Genomic DNA, 8,029 nt, shown 5'->3' on the forward strand with positions numbered 1-8,029 from the left:
CCAGGTTGCTCTGTCACTGAACCACCAAGCAGCAAGACCTCCTCAGCACTGGAACGTGGTGAGGATGAGGAGCTGGGCTGTGATGCGGACAACAAGCTGGGCAGCGATGAGGGTGAAGGGCTTGTCAGCACTGAAGACGAGGAGCTGAGGGGCAAGGAGACAGTGAAGCAGGGCAGTGGCGGGACGAGTTGCTGGGCGGTTGAGGATCTGGAGTGAGGAGAGGTTGATGCTGAGGCCCATAGCATCATAAGAAGGGAAAACTCAATGTTTTCACTCTGTTGTTAATGTTAGTATTTTACACATGGGTATGAAATACACACATGTACATGCACAAACAGAACCTATAGCAACAACACATGGAGAGATGTCAGAGCCAGGGGCCTGCCACTTGGTGCGGCGACCCAAGCGGTTGGGGGTTCAGGGGCTTGCTCAAGGCCACCTTCGGCAGTGCTCAGGAGGTGAACTAGCACCTCTCCAACTACCACTCTGTACCTGTGGACCTGTGGTCCGAGCTGGACTTGAACCGGCGACCCTCCAGTTTCCAGCCGAGCTACTGCCGCCCCAGAAGCCATGACGTCCGCTTCTTCTCTTATGGCCCCAATGGGTGATCATGATAATAATAAATTAAATGTATTTTTTTTGTAGGAGGGCGGTGCTTTTATCGCCCTCTATTGGCCAGCCGGCCCTGATTTGCTACTTATTTATGTTATGTTAGTAACATTAGCCTAATTAGCTTGCTAGCTACAGCTGATATAATCTGCCAGTGACAGTTGTCAAGCCTGCAAAACCGGTTGCCAGCTAAAAATGAGAAACTTTTGTCTACCTCTGTCTGAAATTTGCCACTGTTATTGTTGTAAACTGCATATGTGCTGTGTGAAAACTGAAAACTTGACATAGCAATGGCAAGTTGGTGGGGCAGGACTTTGAGCACTGTCAGTTAAGCTGCCAGACTTCATTGAAGTGTGCTCAACAGAAGGGAAGAGAAGAAATGTAATTATTTTATTTCTATCGGTGTCTTTCTTTGTGTGTTAGATGTCCTCCAGATTGATTCTCCTCTGCCTGACTGATTCTCTGTGAGACCGTCCTCTGAAACGTTGCCTCCCTTCAGAGAGGCTCATCAGCACGGGCCAGGCGAACCACTCTAGTGTAAACTTGTTAAGCAAACACACGGTGTTGTGATGAAAACCATGCGGTCTCACTCCACGGTTTTACAGGATAACAACAGTCAGCGCTATTACAGCTGAGGAATTGCTCTGCTTCCTTCTTTCCTTTTCTAATTTCTCTCTTTCCTCCTAACCCACTTTCCCCTCCTTGCACTCATTAATGCAGTTCACACATTGAACATGCTGTGGCCAAAGCAGAGCAGAGGCCGCTCTGTGGGATCAAAGCCTATTGGCATCTTCAGCAGATTCCTGTCATCCATCGGTTCCATCTCCTTCAGATAACAAAAGGGTATTGTTGTGCAAGAGCAAGCAAGTGTTTAAAATGTGCAAAGTCTCTGTGGAGCAAGTGAATCACTCATTGTTGGTGTCTTCAGCGGGACAGCAAGCTGAATCCCAAAGGTGCTGCTCTTACTTTTTCAGTAACTTGACCCTTCTAACCAACTGTGATTCAGTGTTGCCTCTCTGAATATACAACTTGGTCACAATCTGTGCAGCAAGAAAACTGTCTAAGATATTTTACCCTTCCGGTATACACACAGTTTTCGTAACATTTATTCACAGTCTAAATTGTTTATGAAACTTTTGTTGCAGGTGTGAAAACTATAAGAGAGGACCAGTCTGTAAAGAGCAGGGGGGGGGGGTTTGCATTCTGCTTTTGATTACAGCCAAGATGATTGCTGAAACATTAGGAGAGCAGTTAACTAAGCCCGGCCCTTATTTTGCTAAGTCTCCATGGTAACTTAAATCTATGTAGGTGCTGGAAATACCCCAATTTAGTCCTCATTACATTTTCTTTCTTTGTGGGGAGCAAAGACGAGGAAGAAGTGAGAGGAAAAGGATACAGAAGGACTGATCCCTTTTTACATTGACGTGAAGTGGACAGGAGTTACACTGAGAGAGGCATTTGTGTAACATAGGTTTTGCACAATTGAAATGTTTGAAGTGCATGTGTGTGTGCGTCAGTGCTGGAAAGTAACTTAATACACTTACTCAAGTACTTCCACTTTACTTGAGTATTTCTATTTGCAGCTACAGTACTTTATAGTTCTACTCTATTACATTTCAGAGGCAAATATTGTACTTTTTTCTGCACTACATGTATTAAAGAACTTAAGTTACGAGCCATGTCTCAGATTCAGATAAATAATTCAAAACAACAATTAAATCATATGATGTATTGTTATGGGTTACGTTAAGACTTAATTGATCCCCGGGGGGGAAATTCACTAATTAGCCAGCAGATAAAGTGCATAAAGCAAATAAAACTGCCCCCACTTTTACCAGCTGCATGTGTACATGCAACAAAGTGATGTACACATTAAAAAATCTGTAGGTATTATCCAATAACATAACATGCATTATTCTGAAATGTGCCATCCTGCATAATGAGTACATTTGGAACTTTATGTCTGTTTTTATTTTAATATGTTTGTACTTTTAAGTAAGTAAAATTTTGAATTTACATTTTCATTTAGTCATTTGGCAGATGCTTTTATCCAAAGCGACTTACATTTGAGGAACAACATACACGCATCAATAAACACTCAATACAGAAAGAGATTTACAAGTGACATTAGATACTAGTAAGAATTTAGGACTTGCACACTGTGGTATTAGTACTCATACTTTAGTAAAAGATTATTTAATCCCCTTGGTTGTGCCTTCACCACCATAGACCTGGATTTTGGCAGTTTCTTTGTTGCAGATTGTCTCAAGCTCTGTCAGAGTGTCAGTAAACTGTGATCTTCAGGTTACTGTAATGCTGTTTGTGGTTTTGCCAGAATTATTTTCTGAGCTTTGGATAAGACACTAAAGAACATTCAAAGATGCTTTCCTTAGGTGTCTCCAGCATTCTAGGTGTGTGGTTTATGCTGTTATGATGAAGGATAAATCTTGTCCTGTGCATGCTGGGCCAGGATTTTGTCAAGGATTTCTTTATATTGCTTTACATTTCCTAACATGTGTGATCCTGCTTATTATTCCAACACCACCAAGGTTAACCCAAACCACTGATAGTGGACATCTCTGGAATACTGTAAATATTGTAACTATGTTATGGATAAGGGTAGACAAAGTGGTTATAGCAAATAAACAATGGCTAAGGTTAGGATACTAAAATACTTGGTTATGGTCAGGATCAGATGGTGGTTACACTTAATAAAAACACCAATTTTAATTGTAGGCAGAATGGGAAATTAGCACCATCCACATGCTGGTAACAGTGGTTGAAGTGGAAAAAAATAGGTGCCACTACTCAGCTTTTGGACAATGCACATTTGTTTCTTCTATATTTCAGTTGCATTGCATGTTTCCCTGTTCTGCACTTTTTCATTTGTTATTTAACATTTGTTGTTTTTTTTCAGAACATTTTAAACAAAAGCTTTCAAAAATGACCTTTCCCCAGCGTCCCCAGTGTAAATGACACCTATCTGTCGATACTTTTAAATGTCCCGCCCCATCCAGGCTGTGATTGGTCGGTTCACAACAAGTGACATTGACGAGCTACATTCAGCACACGGCTGCTTGAAAGGCACCCGAGCTTCTCTTCTCCCTCGTCTCTCTCCGCCGACAGAGTTTAGCAGGCGGAGAGAACAGGAATAGGTGAGGGCAGAGGAGAGTACTGACAGCTTAGGAGAAGTCCCGGTACGCAAGAAAATGTCCTGGTACGCCAAAGAGTAAAATGTCGAGTTGCCGGTACCGGTGCGTTCCGTCCCATTTCAAGCACTGGCTGGTAAAATATTAAACTCTGATAGATCTGGCCTTAATTTGGTACAAAGTCAAATGTGCTACACATCCTTTATAGTAGTAGTAATTTCCACCTTTTCATACATACTGCTTGCTGCATACAGAGGGCAAACTACTTTCTACACTGGCCCTGAACTTTTGTGCTGGATATTAATTGTGAGGTGCAGAATCATCCAATATGGAAGCAATTACTAGGATATTGGGCTGATATACTGTACCACTCATACACGCTATGAACTAGGTGATGTAATTGTCCATTATGCGTAATCTTTTCCTTACACTCTTAGGGTTTTAAAAATACATTTGACACACTTCATGTGGTCTGTTCTATCTCACACAGGCTCCGCCCTCTACTGGACTCTATGGGTACTACCTCTTCCAATCACACACGCAATTGCCCACTGAAATTTTATCGTGCACGTAGCCGACCAATATGCTTGTGTAAAACTATGGTAAGGCTTTTGAGAATGTGGAAAATGTTTTTTGAGTAAAACATGTTAATTACATTCCTCAAATAGCTAAATTAACTTCACTCATTAAAGAGCTAACGTTAACTCCTGGGGTGAGGCTAAGGGTTCGCCCTGCGGCCTTATGTTCACGAAGCCACTGTTCTAACATGTGTTGCTTGTGTGTACACTGTGGTGATGCTTGTGAATGTTAAACTGTTTATTAGTAACACATTACATTCTTAAAAGTGCTAATTCCCCACCACCAACCCCATCCCATTGAGCTAGCCGTATTGAACGCGTCGCTGCGCTCACCGATGCTAAGCTAACGGTTCACGCCACTCTCCCAGTCAGAACCGAGTGAGAGGGTGGGTGAGGCCCAGGCGTCCACTTCACTAGCCTGACTGCCGAGTCCACATGGCCATAATGGTCTGCTTCCACGACATGACAGCCGAGAAACGAGCTGTTTCTTACCGTGGAAACTGGGCAATGCAGCAGTGTACTGTAACTCTGCATTCCCACGTGCCCATGAGGACTCACAGAGGCCCATTGCTAGCTCACTGGCGGTGAAAGCGTGTTACATAAACAGACACGCCGCCCTGACGACATCTCTTTCGCTGAGCGGTTACAGTGCAGCTGTGAGATATTCAGCCAAAGTCAGGTCTCTCTTGGTATAGCGGGACGAAAGAGATCGCTCGCTGCTTCGGTTGGTTTCGTTTCCTCCACGAGCGGAGGCTGTCTACCCTGCCACTGCTTCACATGGAAGCTGTGAGCTTGAGGCTGACGTCAACACTGGGTGGCGTGTCAACCACAGTTACACCGGCTGTGGTGCGTTCAAGACCCGTTCGGCCTTTTCCAACTCCAGCCGTGGTGTCTTAGAATGCACAAAGGTTCAACCTTTCAAAAATGGCCCATGGTGTGTTCAAGGACACCACAGCCTTTTTGATTGCAGCCCTTGGAAAAAGTCTAAGCCTTATTATTTATTTAAAAAAAATAAAATAAATAAAAAGAAGGGTCACAGAGGGACAGAGGCTGATGCACACCACCAGACCTCCTCCCTCCGTTATGTGTCCAGCATGCATTTATTTGTGTTTCATGTGCTGCTGTGTACACACTGAAAATGCTGTGAATGTTCAACTGATTAAATACAGTACATTCTTAAAGTGCATTCTCCTCCTCCATCTTCCTCTCGGTGCATAACGCGCTTCAGTCTCCACAAAACTGCACGTTCACCGATGCTAAGCTAATGATCCGACCTACAGCCCACACTGCTCTCCTTGCTAAGCATGAGAGAGACAGTGGGAGGGCCCGGGTCTTTGCTGCGCTATTCAAACCACTAGGACAGAAGCCCATGTCCCACGTCGCTCTCCTGGTGGCATCCGAGCGAGACGGTAGTAGAACCTGGGCTTCCTCCTTGCTAGCCAGCTGTATGGCCCGCGCAACGGCTCGCCTACATCGCCTGGCAGTCGAATGAAGGGCTCCTGCCATGACGGTGACACAATGCAGAAATGCGAGCTAACTCTGCGTTCGCCGTGCACTCACGACCTTGGGAACACTGCTAGCTCACTGACAGTGTGTGTGTTCCTAAAACACACAACCACATTGTCAACATATGCTCAACCGAACCAGCGCAGCGTTCAGCTGACTAGCTGCGACGGAATCAATCGAACTAATGCCAATCTAGGTCAGATATAGCCCGAGAGACCAACACGTCTCTTCCAGCGGTACGGCCCATGGCACTTTAACACAGTGAACAGCAGCTCATTCTTTCAGCAGTAGCTCGCTGCAGTGGGGAGGAGGATGCCCTATCCTGACTCGATATTGGATATGTCAGGTCAGGACAGGGCATATCTCCACACAGCCCAGTTGATTTTGGACCTCAACAGACTGGGGTTGCGATCAATTGGGAAGAGAGCTCCCCCCAGCCGCTGCAGCGAACTGAGTATCTGGGGATTGTGCTCAACTACAACACTCCAAGAGCGTATCTGTTAGCGTCGCTTGGTGGTCCACAGGCTGCAGCAGGGGACAGCTGCGGCAGTGCTGTCAGTGATGCTGCTGTTGGGCCTCAGGGCAGTAGTCCATCAGGTGGTCCCTCTGGGCTTGCTGCACATGCAACGGCTACAATGTTGGTTTGTCAGCCTGCATCTGGACCTCAAGAGGCAAAGGTGATGCATGGTGACCCCCCCCCCCCTTTCAACTCTAGTGCAGGAGGACCTGCGATTCTGGGGGTCTCTCACTGTCTGGCTGTGCGGGTGCTGCTCGGCAGGGTGTCTTTATCAGTGTCAGTCTTCATAGATGAGTCTCACTGGATGGGGAGGGACCTGCCAGGGGAGTGCACAATCCACTCCAGGTTGTGTTTCTAGTGTGGTGGTGCGTTTCCTCCAGCGCATATATTAACAGACAAGGCAAAGTCCAATCCACAGTTCTGTTGGCGCTGGCAGGGAACCTATAGACGTGGACATCAGAACGCCTGCTGTCTCTGAAAGCCCTTCACGTCCCAGGCTTGGAGAACGGGGGTGGCTGACCTCATGTCGAGGGCTCTCCCCCAACCAAGCGGGTGGAGACTGCACAACAATGTGGTTCAGCAGATCTGAGCTCGCTTCGGGAGAGCGGAGGTGGAACTGTTTGCCAACACCCACTGCCCGCTGTGGTTCTCAATTCAGCCACAGCACAGCCCACCCTTGGGGACGGACGTGTTACACACGCGCCATTGCCAGAAGGGCTGCTTTTTGCGTTCCCCCCCACCCCATCTCATCTCTCCGGTTAGGGGAGGCGGGAACGGTCGTTCGTCATTCTGGTAGAAGTGATGCAGCCTACAGTGACAGAGCCCTGGCCTGTACCTCTGGTCTGGGGGGCTCTGTCACAAGGGTGAGGCTTCATATGCTCAATGCTGGTGTTGGACCAGCCTCTCCAGGTTTTTCTCCTAAAATTGTGGAGAGGCAGACTCAGGCTGGTCTATCAGCTGAGGTCTCACAGACCATCCAAGCGGCGGGCAGTCTCCACCACGTCTTGCTGTAAAGCTAAGTGGTTGGGCTTTCAGTGTTGATGCATTGAGAGGGAGACGGATCTGCCTACCGGTGGGATCCGTTTTCTCTTTCCTGCTCTTGCTCCTGCTCTTTTCACTCCCTCGTGATACGCTTTCTGCAGGGTGTGAGAAGACAGTGACCGGTGTCGTGTCTCTCGGCGCCTCATTAGGACTTGCTGCTTGTGTTGGTGGCTCTAAAATCTGCACCTTATGAGCCCCTGGAGCAGTCTTCATTGAAAATGCTATCTCTTGAACAGCCCTACGCCTTGCTCTCACCTCTGCTAAGAAGGTGAGTGAGCTGTGTGCCTGTCGGTTCACCCCAGTGCTTATGCTTCGCAGATGGTAGTCTGAGGCTATGTGTCGATTATCGTAAACTTAACTCAAAGACGAGACGAGATGCTTTTCCCCTTCCAAGGATTGATGAGAGTTTTGATGCACTGAGGGTGGCAAAGTTATTCTCCACCATAGATTTGGCGAGTGGATATCACCAAGTGGCCATGCATGAACGAGATAGGGACAAGACAGCGTTCACTACACCGTTTGGCTTATATGAGTATGTGAGAATGCCCTTTGATGTTTGCAACGGACCAGCTACGTTCCAGAGACTTATGCAAGTTACTATGTGTGATCTCATTTTTCAGATACTCCTT

Source organism: Micropterus dolomieu, linkage group LG17 (genome assembly GCF_021292245.1).
Source record: "Micropterus dolomieu isolate WLL.071019.BEF.003 ecotype Adirondacks linkage group LG17, ASM2129224v1, whole genome shotgun sequence".
Lineage (NCBI taxonomy): Eukaryota > Metazoa > Chordata > Actinopteri > Centrarchiformes > Centrarchidae > Micropterus > Micropterus dolomieu.